The sequence below is a fragment of the Macrosteles quadrilineatus genome, unplaced genomic scaffold (assembly GCF_028750875.1).
Source record: "Macrosteles quadrilineatus isolate MER2022 unplaced genomic scaffold, UCM_ALF_1.0 Scaffold_1__1_contigs__length_201487025, whole genome shotgun sequence".
Taxonomy (NCBI): Eukaryota; Metazoa; Arthropoda; class Insecta; order Hemiptera; family Cicadellidae; genus Macrosteles; species Macrosteles quadrilineatus.
Genome location: NW_026542594.1, coordinates 119513598 through 119529732, shown reverse-complemented (window position 1 = coordinate 119529732; position 16135 = coordinate 119513598).

Genomic DNA, 16135 nt, shown 5'->3' with positions numbered 1-16135 from the left:
TTTAGGGAGTAAAAATAGTTTTTAGCCTCTATGGAGTAAAAAACAGCTGTTGTCAACTCAGTTGTAAATTTCGTTTGTAAACGATTGCATATATAGAAAATATGTATCGATTCGTGCTTCGTAATCATTTTAACAAACAGTCTACAGTCTCTTCCCGTAGCATTTTAGCATTGCAGATACATTAATCCATTACCAAACTCAACACTGCTCACCTTTACTACTTCCTTCACCACACCCTACGTCGTGGACCTGTTTCCCTCTCTTCCTATAGCATTTTAGGATTGCAGATACATTTTTGTAATTGCCAAGACACTCTGCACTGCTAGCCTTACTACTTCCTTTACCATTTACTAAGTCATAGACCTGTTTCCTTCCCTTCTCATAGCATTTTAGTATTAAGGATACATTAATCTAACTGCAACAGTTGGATCTCACACTATGCTGATGCTCATACTTTACTACTTCCTAGGCCACTTCCTACGTCGTGGACCTGTATTCATCACTTTCCATTGCATTTTAGTATTTTAGATACGTTAATCTAATTGCCACAAACATTTCCACACTCCGTACTGCTAGCCTTTACTACTTCTTTCACAATTTTCTATGCCATGGGCATGCTTCCATCCCTTCTCATAGCATTTCAGCATTGCAGATACATTAAAACCGCTACAAACGGTTTCCAGTTCCCACACGCCACACTGCTCACCTTACTACTTCTTTCACCTCTTCCTACGTCGCGGATCTGTTTCCCTCTCTTCCCATAGCAATTTAAGATTGTAGATACCTAAATCTAATCGTCATAAACAGATCCTACACTCCGAACAACTCGCCTTTACTACTTCCTTCACCACTTCCTACATCGCGGACCTTTTTCCCTCCCTATCCTTACCACTTTAGGATTGCAGATACCTTAGTCTAATCGTCATAAACAGTTCCAACACTCCGGATGGCTCGCCTAAACTACTTCCTTCACCACTTCCTACGTCGCAGACCTGTTTCCCTCCCTTCCCATAGCATCATAGGATTGCAAATACCTTAATCTAATGGTCACAAACAGATCCCACACCCCAAACAGCTCGCCTTGACTACTTCCTTCACCACTTCCTACGTCGTGGACCTGTTTTCCTCCCTTCCCATCGAATTTTAGGAATACAGATACCTTAATCTAATCGTCATAAACAGTTTCCATACTCCAGACTGCTCGCCTTTACTACTTCCTTCACCACTTCCTACGTCGCGGACCTGTTTTCCTCCCTTACAATAGAATTTTAGGAATGCAGATTCCAGACTGCTCGCCTTTACTACTTCCTTCACCACTTCCTACGTCGCGGACCTGTTTTTCTCCCTTCCCATAGAATTTTAGGAATGAAGATACCTTAATCTTATCGTCATAAACAGTTTCCACACTCCAGACTGCTCGCCTTTACTACTACCTTCACCACTTCCTACGTCGCGGACCTGTTTTCCTCCCTTACAATAGAATTTTAGGAATGCAGATTCCAGACTGCTCGCCTTTACTACTTCCTTCACCACTTCCTACGTCGCGGACCTGTTTTTCTCCCTTCCCATAGAATTTTAGGAATGAAGATACCTTAATCTTATCGTCATAAACAGTTTCCACACTCCAGACTGCTCGCCTTTACTACTACCTTCACCACTTCCTACGTCGCGGACCTGTTTTCCTCCCTTACAATAGAATTTTAGGAATGCAGATTCCAGACTGCTCGCCTTTACTACTTCCTTCACCACTTCCTACGTCGCGGACCTGTTTTTCTCCCTTCCCATAGAATTTTAGGAATGCAGATACCTTAATCTTATCGTCATAAACAGTTTCCACACTCCAGACTGCTCGCCTTTACTACTACCTTCACCACTTCCTACGTCGCGGACCTGTTTTCCTCCCTTCCCATAGAATTTTAGGAATGCAGATACCTTAATCTAATCGTCATAAACAGTTTCCACACTCCAGACTGCTCGCCTTTACTACTACCTTCACCACTTCCTACGTCGCGGACCTGTTTTCCTCCCTTACAATAGAATTTTAGGAATGCAGATTCCAGACTGCTCGCCTTTACTACTTCCTTCACCACTTCCTACGTCGCGGACCTGTTTTTCTCCCTTCCCATAGAATTTTAGGAATGCAGATACCTTAATCTTATCGTCATAAACAGTTTCCACACTCCAGACTGCTCGCCTTTACTACTACCTTCACCACTTCCTACGTCGCGGACCTGTTTTCCTCCCTTCCCATAGAATTTTAGGAATGCAGATACCTTAATCTAATCGTCATAAACAGTTTTTACAGTCTAGACTGCTCGCCTTTACTAATTACTTCACCACTTCCTACGTCGCGGACCTGTTTTCCTCCCTTCCCATAGAATTTTAGGAATACAAATACCTTTATCTAATAGTCATAAACAGTTTCCACACTCCAGACTGCTCGCCTTTACTCCTTCCTTCACCACTTCCTACGTCGCGGACCTGTTTTCCTCCCTTACAATAGAATTTTAGGAATGCAGATTCCAGACTGCTCGCCTTTACTACTTCCTTCACCACTTCCTACGTCGCGGACCTGTTTTTCTCCCTTCCCATAGAATTTTAGGAATGCAGATACCTTAATCTTATCGTCATAAACAGTTTCCACACTCCAGACTGCTCGCCTTTACTACTACCTTCACCACTTCCTACGTCGCGGACCTGTTTTCCTCCCTTCCCATAGAATTTTAGGAATGCAGATACCTTAATCTAATCGTCATAAACAGTTTTCATACTCCAGACGTACGCAAAATTATGTTTTGGTCGCAACTCACCAACAGCGCTCCAGACTGCTCTCCTTTACTACTTCCTAAACCAATTTATACGTCACGGGCCCCAAGCTTGTGTCGACATTTGATTATATTAATGATCCATACCGTTTCTGTTCTAATATCTGTGGAATAATGCTATCAGCTATTTCTTTATCTACTGCATTCAAAAGTCAACAGCTGATCATATGTCTTTATTTATGTGTCAAATACTGCTTCCATAAGGATTACATTGAAACTTTGAGACCCAGTTGGGCGGATTCCTGAGAGACTTTTTCAACGCCATATAGATGTTGGCACTCACCGATATGGTCTTTATCACCATGCAAAATTTGAAAACGATTGATTCAGCCGTCTAGGAGGAGTTTGCGTATTACGAAATGCATAAGAGTCGACGTATAAGAGCTTCGCTCGCTTCGTTCGCTCCGCTCAAATATATGCCGATGCTTGATGGCAAATCTGTGCGTCCATACCTTCAATTTGAGACCTCAATCATGAAAATCGGTCGGGTAGAAGAGCCAATCGAACTCGGCAAAGATAAACCAAATTTAACTCCCATAAGAAATACATGGGAAGCAAATTTCTTTTACGTATCAGCCTAGTGAGACTATAGATAAATATATGCCGATGCTTTATGGCAACTCTGTGCGTGCATACCTTCAATTTGAGACCTCAATCATGAAATTCGGTCAGGTAGAAGAGCCAATCGAACTCGGCAAAGATAAACCAAATTTAACTCCCATAAGAAATACATGGGGAGCAAATTTCTTTTACGTATCAGCCGAGTGAGACTGTAGATAAATATATACCGATGCTTGATGGCAAATCTGTGCGAGACCTCAACCATGAAAATCGGTCGGGTAGAAGAACCAATCGAACTCGGAAAATAAAAACCAAATTTTTTTAAATATATAAGATTACCTTACAAATTTTGAAATATTTTTATTGGACTATTTGCGCTGCCCGTGCCAACGGGTCGTCAATGCAGAAAAGATAGTGTGGTTCTTTACCAATACGAACTGGAACTGCTGGATGATTGGGCGTTTGTTCTTGATTCAAATCAATTTCATTAATATCCATGTTATACGAAAAATACTCTACAGATGTATTTTTTACAAATGATGAAAAAAGTTCCTTCACATAAAATTTCCTTTTTCACGTATTTATAGGAAACATTCATCATATATGAATGACCGTATTACTGTGTTTTTCAAAACATGGAAAACTGAACTCATATGTAAACTATTGGAAGACTCATATTTAAACAGAATTGAATGGTTTGAACATTAAAAGTAAATACTATCCTACATTATAAGAATAACATTCTGTCACTTTTCATGTTGCAAAACATACATTTTATGGTAACAATCATTATCATTACTATTAATATTATCATTACAACTATGAGATCAAAAGGTTAACCCAGAGAAAAGTAAACAATTATGAACAAAAACATAATGTAACAGCTAAAGCACCTTTAGTATTATTTATGTGATTTAATACAACCCTATAGTTGATGTTCGTGCCCCTAGGAGAGGATTGATCGAAAAACTGATATTTTACGAGGAAGTTTCTCAATATTTTTTATGTTATCTAGAAAAAAAATCCATCGTCGAGAGGTTGTAAAATAGAATATAATAAAATAGAACGAATACACTGATAATATGATTAATATTATCTACATATATGACCATCGTATATGATTTTAGATTAGACTTGGGGATCCATATGCAAACTACGCATTTTAATAGGGTTTAAATCTTGTTTCTGGGACAAACACCTCATTACTTTGTAACGAGAACCTTTATCAGAACAGTTACCTATAGACAGTTATAAGAAGAATGACACTACAAATTTACAATGAATTAAATTTGCTACTTTTAAATCTACATCCTAAAAAATTATTAACCTTCCCCAGCCATCGATTTTCATCAATTGTTTTACCCCTCGTATAAAACTTGTCTGTGGTTAAAATTCAAATGAATCAGCTTGATTAAAATTTACAATAATTGTCAAAGTTTTTAAGAAACTTTGTGAGCATCACTGAACCTTTAAAAGCTAAATAAATCACATGCAAGGGTGGTGAAGACCTAAAGGGAATAACATTTAGTTTCCATTTGTCTTTCCGCTAGATCATTGGCTATTAAATGACTCTTCAATCGTAAAAATCGATAAGTAGAACGACTAGAAAAGGGTTGTTAAAGAAAGAAACCATATTGTATTAAAAATATACATACCTAGATTATATTCCAAGCATTGTTTTAGAAGTATACAAAGTTAAGCTTCTCATTGTACCCTTAAAAATCATTCGATGGTATTCTATGGACGCCAGGAGGAAGAGGAGGACTCTGTCAGCCCGAGATCTTCACGTCGGTTTAATGTGAACTGTCACATTACATGATGATATTTTTGAAATAGGCTTTCAGAAATTGTTTCATTAGGACACATAATTAAAACAATTGTAAGGTTTATCAGTACAGTAGTACCAAGTTTACTCTAGCCGAAAAAATTTAAAATCTTTTGTTTTATGCCTAATGTAAAACAGTTTATTAAGTTATATAAAATATTGTGTAGGGACATATTTGTTGACATATTTGTAGGGAAAAATTTGTTTTCTAGGTTGTCACTCAGACTAACATTTCATTTTCTTATCTTATTAGGCCGAGCACCGTTTCTATGTTAGTATGGATAACGATAATGATAACGATGCTAATGAATTTACTGTTGATTGTAACTTAGTTAACGATTATGATGATATAAAGGACATTTGCAACGTATCAAATAATTATTTAAATTTTAATGTAATGCATCAAAACATCCGAAGTTATTCGAAAAATATTGACCAATTGGTAGTAGTGTTAAATAGTATTCCTGTAAAAGTTCATTGTATAGTATTGAGTGAGGCATGGCTGAATGACGATTCCCAGTTGGTACACATAGATGGTTATAATGTACATAAATCAGAAAATCCCTTGAACAGAAATGATGGGTTAGTGGTGTACATAGACAGTGCGTTCTCGGTGACTTGCCATCAGCTGTGTCTGGGAGGCGTGGCCAGCTGTTTGTCGCTATCGTTTCAGTGGGCCGATCACCCGTGCGAGCTGCTCTGTGTATACCGCAGCCCAAGTTCAAATCTAATATCTTTTGTAAATGGCCTTCAAAACTACATTAACGGTAATCAAGGCAATCGTATGATAAGAATTTTAGTAGGGGATATAAACATTAATATATTGAATGTAAATCATAACTCAGTAGAAGACCAATATTTAGATGTTCTCTATGACGCAGGATACGTATCCTGCATCGATAAGGTAACTCGACCTGAGAGTCAATCATGTATAGACCACATTTTTGTACGATTGTTAAAGTCATTCAATGTCCATTCAGCTGTTTTAAATTCATCAATTACAGATCACAGACTAATTTTTTTGTTTCTAAATTCAAAATTTAGCTTAACTACTGAACAAACGTCAATTGTTAAGGAAAAAACTGATTGGGTAAAAGTTGAAAATTTATTATCATGTGTCAATTGGCAATCTGTGCAAGATGATTCTATGGACCTAGACACCTGTGCTACAAAAATGGTAGATATTGTCACACGTGCTATGACTAGCTCAACGTCCCCAGCCAAACTAAACTGTAAGACTAAGAAAATTAAGCCATGGATAACAGTAGGTTTAATTAATTCAATTAGGGAACGTGACAAATTATTCAGGAAGATTAAAAAACAACCATTTAATTTACGATTGCGCCATCGTTATATAACTTACAGGAATACCGTTCATTCACTTATAAAGCGCGCCAAGTATGACTATTACAGGGACCAAATTGAACAGGCTAATGGTGACGCAAAGCGTTTTTGGGGAATTGTGAATGAGGTTTCCGGCCGCCCAGTTAGAAAACAACCTTTCCCTGTGCAGGAGTTTGCAGATTCAGACGACGCTGTCACTACCGACCATGTCAAATCTATTTCTAATTCATTCAACAACTATTTTGCATCGGTTGGAGTAGAGCTCGCTACAGCTTTACACCCTGATGGCCCTCCTCCAGTGTTGGTGGAGGCCGATCCCAGCCAGGAGTCTGTCTTCCGATTCCAGCCGGTCACCAGGGAGCAGATTACTGAGATCGTCAGGAGTATTAGAGGAGGTTCTGCACCAGGCCTTGACAATATTTCAGCAAAATTTGTAAAGGAATATATTACCTGTATTATTGAACCACTTTACTATATTATCAATCGTAGTTTAAAAACTGGAGAGTTTCCGAATATCTTCAAAATAGCTAAAGTCATTCCCTTATATAAATCTGGACCAAAATCTGATAAATCGAACTATAGACCTATTTCCCTTCTAACGGTGTTTTCCAAAATACTTGAGAAATGTGTTAAAATCCAATTGTCAAATTACTTAAATCAAGAAAATATAGTTTCTAGTTCACAGTATGGTTTTCGAAACGACAGAAATACTTCAGACGCTCTATTCGATCTTACAAAATTTATCTTTGAATCATTCAGTGAAAACAAAAAAATTCTTATAACTTTTTTGGATCTTACCAAAGCCTTTGATTCAATTGACAGAAACATGCTAATAAGTAAATTAGAATGTATAGGTATCGAAGGACCAACTCTAAGATGGTTTGCGAACTATTTTAAGTCTCGGGAACAAGTAGTTTCCATAAATGGAGTTGTGAGTGATGTAACACCGGTAGAATATGGTGTGGTTCAAGGCAGTACTCTCGGACCTCTTTTATTTTCTATTTACATAAATGACATATCTAAAGTTAAATTAAATAGCAAGGTGATACTGTTCGCTGATGACACGGCGGTTGTGACCACCGGCAGTACGTGGGACGAGGTGTACGGTTCTGCATCGATAGATCTCCACAATTTAAAATCTTGGTTTGATTATAATACACTTACAGTCAATGTTGGAAAAACTAAATGTCTTCCTATTTTTCTTAGAAATAACTTTGGACCTGGTGAGAGATCTTTGAAGCTGCACTGCTGCGGCGATGCACTCGCGATTGGCTGCGCATGTGGAGTGATTGAGCGTGTGGAGCAGTATAAGTATTTAAGGCCTGTTCACACCGGCGTAGCCAGACGTCTGCAGACGTATTCGGTGTATTAATACGTCGCCCGAGCACTGTTCACACCGCAGCTACGTCTGACGGCTACGTAGCCGGTGAGCCGGCTGTTGTTTGTTTATTTTATTACATTATTTTATATTTGTTTATAATCTATTTGCTTATTTATTGATCATTTTTATTAGTGTTTCATGAATTTCAGTTGAGATTGCCACGGTTCAATTGCAGCTTTTATAGTACCCTGAAAAGTATGTTGATTAATGTGTTAATGTTGACAAAAAGATTTCACTCTAATTTTAGGTCGTACTATAAAATTTGCGCTATATTATAACATAAAAAAGTAATACCAGAAAACAATCAATAATTACATAATAAAATAGTCTATGGTGTAAGTAAGACATAGGCCTATGTCTAGAAATAATTCATTAACGTTTCATAAATATCAGCCCACTATATGAACCGTAATAAACAATATTAAGAGATACATTGTTTTTGATAAGGAAATTTGCAAGCATAAAGAAAAAAATAGTGAACATTAGGTACTCGTATGATGAAGTTTTATTATATTGATCATATAAGGTTGTCTTAAGATTTTTATATTATAGTCTAATTTGAATGTGATCGATTAATACGATTTAATGATTTTTTAAGCAATAGTGAATTTTTAGTCCAACACTTACCACTTATAAAATTATTATGAGGTGGAGGGAGGGTTGCGGTGACAGCCCGGTGTGCTAGTGCGCATGCGCGTATTCGGCTATGCGAGCTACGCGTAGCTAGCCGGCGTAGCGGCAGCGCCGTAGCTTCCGTAGCTCACGTATTAATACGCCGGTGTGAACACTCTCTATCAATTAAATTAAGAGCTTCGTCAGCTACGTATTTCGAAAAAGTATTAATACGTCTGGCTACGCCGGTGTGAACAGTCCTTAGGGGTTGTGATCGACAGTAAATTGACTTGGGCTCCGCATGTTCAATACGTCAAAAACAAAGTACGTAAGCTCATTTACGCATTCACGCAGCTTCGGGAGGTGCTCTCGAAGCAGCAGTTACGGACCGTGTACTTTGCCTACGTGCAGTCGGTGTTGCAGTATGGTATCCTGGCTTGGGGTGGTGCCCTTCCCACTGTTCTGGAACCACTTTCTGTCGTTCAACGATCTGTTATAAAAACTATCTTAAATAAAAACTCTAGATTTTCTTCCTTGCAACTGTTTTGCGACTTTCCAGTTCTAAACATTCGCCAATTGTTCATAAAAAATCTTCTTATTTTCATAAAAATTAATAAATGTTCGGTTTTTTCTCCTGTTCAACATCGTTATTTGACTAGAAGTAACATTAACTTCGGCTTTTCCTTTCCCAGACTTACCCATTCTACCCTTAAAACTATACCTTTTTACGTTTGTCATACATTGTATCGAAACTTGCCTTCACATATACGAGAGGCGGAGAGTGACAGCGTCGCTGTGTTTAAGCGTAGAGTCATGAGCTGGCTATTAAATCTCGGCAGGGAGCAATCAGAAGGATTACTCAAATCGTTGTACTCATAATTTTTTGTAGCTTCATTCATCACCAAAATCACTTTTTTCTTCGCTGCTATATACCACTTACAATCACTAAAATTGAATTTTGGATGTTTCGATGCAGTTAGGTTTTTTCTTTTCATCTTGTTATTATATATATATATTTTTTTATTTACTATCATCATTAATTGTCTAAGTACTCCTGAATATTTATGTACCTGTGTATAGCTGTATTAGCAACTCATTCCCAAACACAGACGGATAGTCTACTTGGGAATTATTTTTCCTGTACGTACACAATTTTAACAATATGTAACATTATTCAGGAATAAAGAGATTTTGATTTGATTTGATTTTGATTTGGGCATTTAATGAAAAGGTACACAAAGATACGCTCACTAAAACCGCATCCAGTAATCGCATTCGTATATTTATCAAACGTTGAAATAAACCGTAAAGCGTATTTGTATTTTTAATAAGTAATTTAGTGCTAAAAAATACGGATAAATGGTAAATCAAACTATATTAGACGGAGTTTGAGAGGAGACAAACGAGTGGTGCAGGCTATCAAAAGACAATAGCGTACTGCCGCAGTGGTTATCTGTTGACTTATTGAGCAATATAACAATTGGGATACGAGCTCACACGCCACACCACACCATTACATGGTTGTACACATTCACGTGTAATATGTTGACTTATTGAGCAATATCACAATTGGGATACGGAGCTCATACGCCACACCACACAGTTACGTGGTTGTACACATTCTCGTGTGATAAGTTGACTTATTGAGCAATATAACAATTGGGATACGGAGCTCACACGCCACACCACACCATTACGTGGTTTTACACATTCTCGTGTGATATGTTGACTTATTGAGCATTATAACAATTGGGATACGAAGCTCACACGCCACACCACACTATTACGTGGTTTTACACATTCTCGTGTGATATGTTGACTTATTGAGCAATATAACAATTGGGATACGAGCTCACACGCCACACCACACCATTACATGGTTGTACACATTCACGTGTAATATGTTGACTTATTGAGCAATATCACAATTGGGATACGGAGCTCATACGCCACACCACACAGTTACGTGGTTGTACACATTCTCGTGTGATAAGTTGACTTATTGAGCAATATAACAATTGGGATACGGAGCTCACACGCCACACCACACCATTACGTGGTTTTACACATTCTCGTGTGATATGTTGACTTATTGAGCATTATAACAATTGGGATACGGAGCTCACACGCCACACCACACTATTACGTGATTTACACATTCTCGTGTGATATGTTGACCTATTGAGCAATATAACAATTGGGATACGCAGCTCACACGCCACACCACACAGTTACGTGGTTGTACACATTCTCGTGTGATATGTTGACTTATTGAGCAATATAACAATTGGGTTAGGGAGCTCATACGCCACACCACACCATTACGTGGTTTTACACATTCTCGTGTGATATGTTGACTTATTGAGCAATATAACAATTGGGATACGAAGCTCATACGCCACACCACACCATTACGTGGTTTTACACATTCTCGTGTGATATGTTGACTTATTGAGCATTATAACAATTGGGATACGGAGCTCACACGCCACACCACACAGTTACGTGGTTGTACACATTTACGTGTGATATGTTGACGTATTGAGCAATATAACAATTGGGATACGGAGCTCACACGCCACACCACACAGTTACGTGGTTGTACACATTCACGTGTGATATGTTGACTTATTGAGCAATATAACAATTGGGATACGGAGCTCACACGCCACACCACACTATTACGTGGTTTTACACATTCTCATGTGATATGTTGACTTATTAAGCAATATAACAATTGGGATACGGAGCTCACATGCCACACCACACCATTACGTGGTTTTACACAATCTCGTGTGATATGTTGACTTATTGAGCAATATAACTTTGGGATACGGAGCTCACACGCCACACCACACTATTGCGTGGTTTTACACATTCTCGTGTGATATGTTAACTTATTGAGCAATATAACAATTGGGATACGGAGCTCACACGCCACACCACACCATTACGTGGTTTTACACATTCTCGTAAGATATGTTGACTTATTAAACATTATAACAATTGGGATACGGAGCTCACACGCCACACCACACTATTAAGTGGTTTTACACATTCTCGTGTGATATGTTGACTTATTGAGCAATATAACAACTGTGATACGGAGCTCACACGCCACACCACACTATTAAGTGGTTTTACACATTCTCGTGTGATATGTTGACTTCACAGTTCACAGTTCACAGTTCAAAAATCTTAATTTTCTGCATAAGATGTAGATAAAAATACTCCCATGAACCACGCAGGGTTCGTGCGGGAAAAAATGACTTATTGAGCAATATAACAATTGGGATACGGAGCTCATACGCCACACCACACTATTACGTGGTTTTACACATTCTCGTTTGATATGTTGACTTATTGAGCAATATAACAATTGGGATATGGAGCTCACACGCCACACCACCCCATTACGTGGTTTTACACATTCTCGTGTGATTAGTTGACTTATTGAGCAATATAACAATTGGGATACGGAGCTCACACGCCACACCACACTATTAAGTGGTTTTACACATTCTCGTGTGATATGTTGACTTATTGAGCAATATAACAATTGGGATACGGAGCTCATACGCCACACCACACTATTAAGTGGTTTTACACATTCTCGTGTGATATGTGGACTTATTGAGCAATATAACAATTGGGATATGGAGCTCACACGCCACACCACCCCATTACGTGGTTTTACACATTCTCGTGTGATTAGTTGACTTATTGAGCAATATAACAATTGGGATACGGAGCTCACACGCCACACCACACAGTTACGTGGTTGTACACATTCACGTGTGATATGTTGACTTATTGAGCAGTATAACAATTGGGATACGAGCTTACACGCCACACCACACAGTTACGTGGTTTTACACATTCTCGTGTGATATATTGACTTTTTGGTCGTGGTTGTTCGTGTACATAGAATAAAATTATGACCAAATAAGTAATAGAAAAGTATTTTAATAAGAGTTAAATTGTGTGTACATTCCTGTAGAAAAACAAAGATCAGACTAACTTAATGCGTTGCTATGACAACGTCATCAGCTGACGCTACACCAGCCCCCCACGGAGAAAAGGAATCTATACATCATTTTGAAAAGTAACCCGTGGTCGGATTTGTCTTCCAGAACGAGTTGTATAAGAATTCGTAGATGGAGTTTGACAAGATGGTGGTAGTTTTGAGGATTCCTCTGCTTGTCCAGTCGGCACCAAACGTTTCGTGGGCTCAGGAATAGGACTTTCATCTGCAATAATATAGGCTGGCTTGACCCTGTCCAAAGATACCTTAGTTTCTTGGCCTCTTACAATGATGGTAATTGTCTTTTCGTCACGGCATATGACCTTGTAAGGACCAGAATATGGGGCCTGTAAAGATTTTCTTAAGCTGTCTTGTCGGAGGAATACAAAGTCACAAGTATTGAGGTTCTTGAACACAAACGACCCTGGTTTAATGTGGCGTGATGCGGGTGTAGGTCTTAGTCGATTCATATGCTTACGCAGCCCTGATACCAATTCTTGTGGCTCGTTGCTCTCGTGGGAAGGTATTACGAAAAACTCTCCCGGAAGACGCAGTGGTTCTCCGTACACCAGTTCAGCTGATGAAGCAGTGATGTCCTCCTTGAAGGCAGATCTTATTCCGAGAAGGACAAACGGCAGTACTTCGGTCCAGTCTGATTTGCTGTGAGCCATTATAGCAGCTTTCAACTGGCGGTGGAGTCTTTCAATCATACCGTTGGCTTGTGGATGCCAGCTGGTAGTGAACTGGAGCTTTATGCCCAACTGTCGTGCTAGGTCTTTAAACAAAGTCGATGTGAACTGGGATCCGCGATCACATGTCAACTTTTGTGGGCATCCAAATCGAGCTATCCAAGTAGAGACAAACGCTCCAGTAACAGATTCGGCAGTTATTTGATCAATAGGACAAATTTCAGGCCAACGAGTAAATCTATCTATGATAGTTAGACAGTACCTAGAAGATTTTGATAAGGGAAGTGGGCCAATTAGGTCAATGTGGACATGAGAAAAACTTTCTGTAGGTGTATGAAAATCACCAAGGGGAGTAGAAACATGTCTAGTTATCTTAGATCTTTGGCATGAGAGGCAAGATTGAGTCCATTTGTGGCAATCCTTACGAATGGAAGGCCAGACAAAACGATCGCAGATAAGTTTTGTTGTGGCACGTATTCCAGGATGACTCAGCTTGTGGAACTGGTCGAAAACTCTACGTCGCAGTTCTGATGGCACAAAGGGTCTAGGAGTTCCTGTTGAAGTGTCACAGATAAGGCTCAAATGGGTTCCAGGAATAGGAACTTTCTCCAATCTAAGAGATGTAGTACTTTCTGAAATGAGATTTTGAAGTTCTTCGTCTGACTCTTGTGACTTGGCTAAGGATTCATGATCTAAAACAGTTGAAATGGCTTCAACACGTGACAAAGCATCAGCAACTATATTTTGTGAACCACTGATGTGCTTTATGTCTGTCGAAAACTCAGAGATAAATGAAAGTTGGCGTAACTGAGCTGGAGGCAACTTGTCACGGCGCTGTTGAAAGGCATAAATAAGTGGTTTATGATCTGTGAATATAGTGAAAGAAGTTGTTTCCAAGAGATGACGGAAATGCTGCACAGCTTCATAAATAGCGAGGAGTTCTCTGTAGTATGCAGGCCAGATGCACTGTTTGGATGATAGTTTCTTGGAGAAAAAACCTAGTGGTTGCCAAGAGTCATCGACAAACTGTTGGAGGCAAGCACCTACACTTACTCCAGAGGCGTCTGTAAAGAGACCAAGAGGAGCATCAGGTTTAGGATGAAACAATAGTGTTGCTGATGATAAGCTAGCCTTGCATGCTTGGAAAGCTTCTTCTGTCTCTGGAGTCCAGGGCACAGGGAGGGAACCTTTTGAATCAGCGTCACTAAGTAGGGAGTGAAGAGGTGCTTGAAATTCAGCGGCCTTTGGCAGAAACCTACGATAAAAGTTCAATCAGTTTCTTTTTTAGATGTCCGTATTTGTCGCCTTGAGGAGGGTTTGTTATGATGTCTTCGACTTCAGCAGCAATTCCTGTGTCCAATTGCGAGACCACGTAGTGAAACTTGGTGTCGTCGTTGGTAATTCCAGATATAAGAAATTGCGAGTCAACTTGACAGAACCACAGACTTGGTCTTTCAGGCCAAAAGGGCGGAAGTTTGACGGCTACTCTGTTCACCGACATGTTTTGAGAAGTGCTGGGTTGTCCAATCCGTTGACGCAGTTCTTCATTCGCAGTTCTAAGTTCGGCGAGTTGAGTCTGCAGGTCTTCTAATGACATCGTTCGAAGGAGGAAACACAAAAGATTTAAACTCTTCAAAGAAAATAAGTCTTTAGATAACGGTTGTAGTCGGGGTCACCATTTTGGTCGTGGTTGTTCGTGTACATAGAATAAAATTATGACCAAATAAGTAATAGAAAAGTATTTTAATAAGAGTTAAATTGTGTGTACATTCCTGTAGAAAAACAAAGATCAGACTAACTTAATGCGTTGCTATGACAACGTCATCAGCTGACGCTACAACTTCACAGTTCACAGTTCACAGTTCAAAAATCTTTATTTTCTGCATAAGATGTAGATAAAAATACTCCCATGAACCACGCAGGGTTCGTGCGGGAAAAAATGACTTACTGAGCAATATAACAATTTAGATACGGAGCTCACACGCCACACCACACAGTTACGTGGCTGTACACATTCACGTGTGATATGTTGACTTATTGAGCAATATAACAATTGGGATACGGAGCTCACACGCCACACCACACTATTACGTGGTTTTACACATTCTCGTGTGATATATTGACTTCACAGTTCACAGTTCACAGTTCAAAAATCTTTATTTTCTGCATAAGATGTAGATAAAAATACTACCATGAACCACGCAGGGTTCGTGCGGGAAAAAATGACTTATTGAGCAATATAACAATTGGGATACGGAGCTCACACGCCACACCACACAGTTACGTGGCTGTACACATTCACGTGTGATATGTTGACTTATTGAGCAATATAACAATTGGGATACGGAGCTCACAAGCCACACCACACTATTATTTGGTTGTACACATCCTTTTGTGATATGTTGACTTATTGAGCAACATCACAATTGGGATACGGAGCTCACACGCCACACCACACAGTTACGTGTTTGTACACATTCACGTGTGATATGTTGACTTATTGAGCAATATAACAATTGGGATACGGAGCTCACACGCCACACCACACCATTACGTGGTTGTACACATTCTCGTGTGATATGTTGATTATTTGAACAATTTCAAAAATAATGTTCAAGCTCACACTCCACACCACACCACTACGTGGTTGTACCTACACATCCATGTGTAATTTGTTGACTTATTGAGTAGTATAACAATTGGGATACGGAGCTCAGACGCCACACCATACAGTTACGTGGTTGTACACATTCACGTGTGATATGTTGACTTATTGAGCAATATAACGATTGGGATACGGAGCTCATACGCCACACCACACCATTACGTGGTTGTACACATTCTCGTGTGATATGTTGATTATTTGAGCAATTT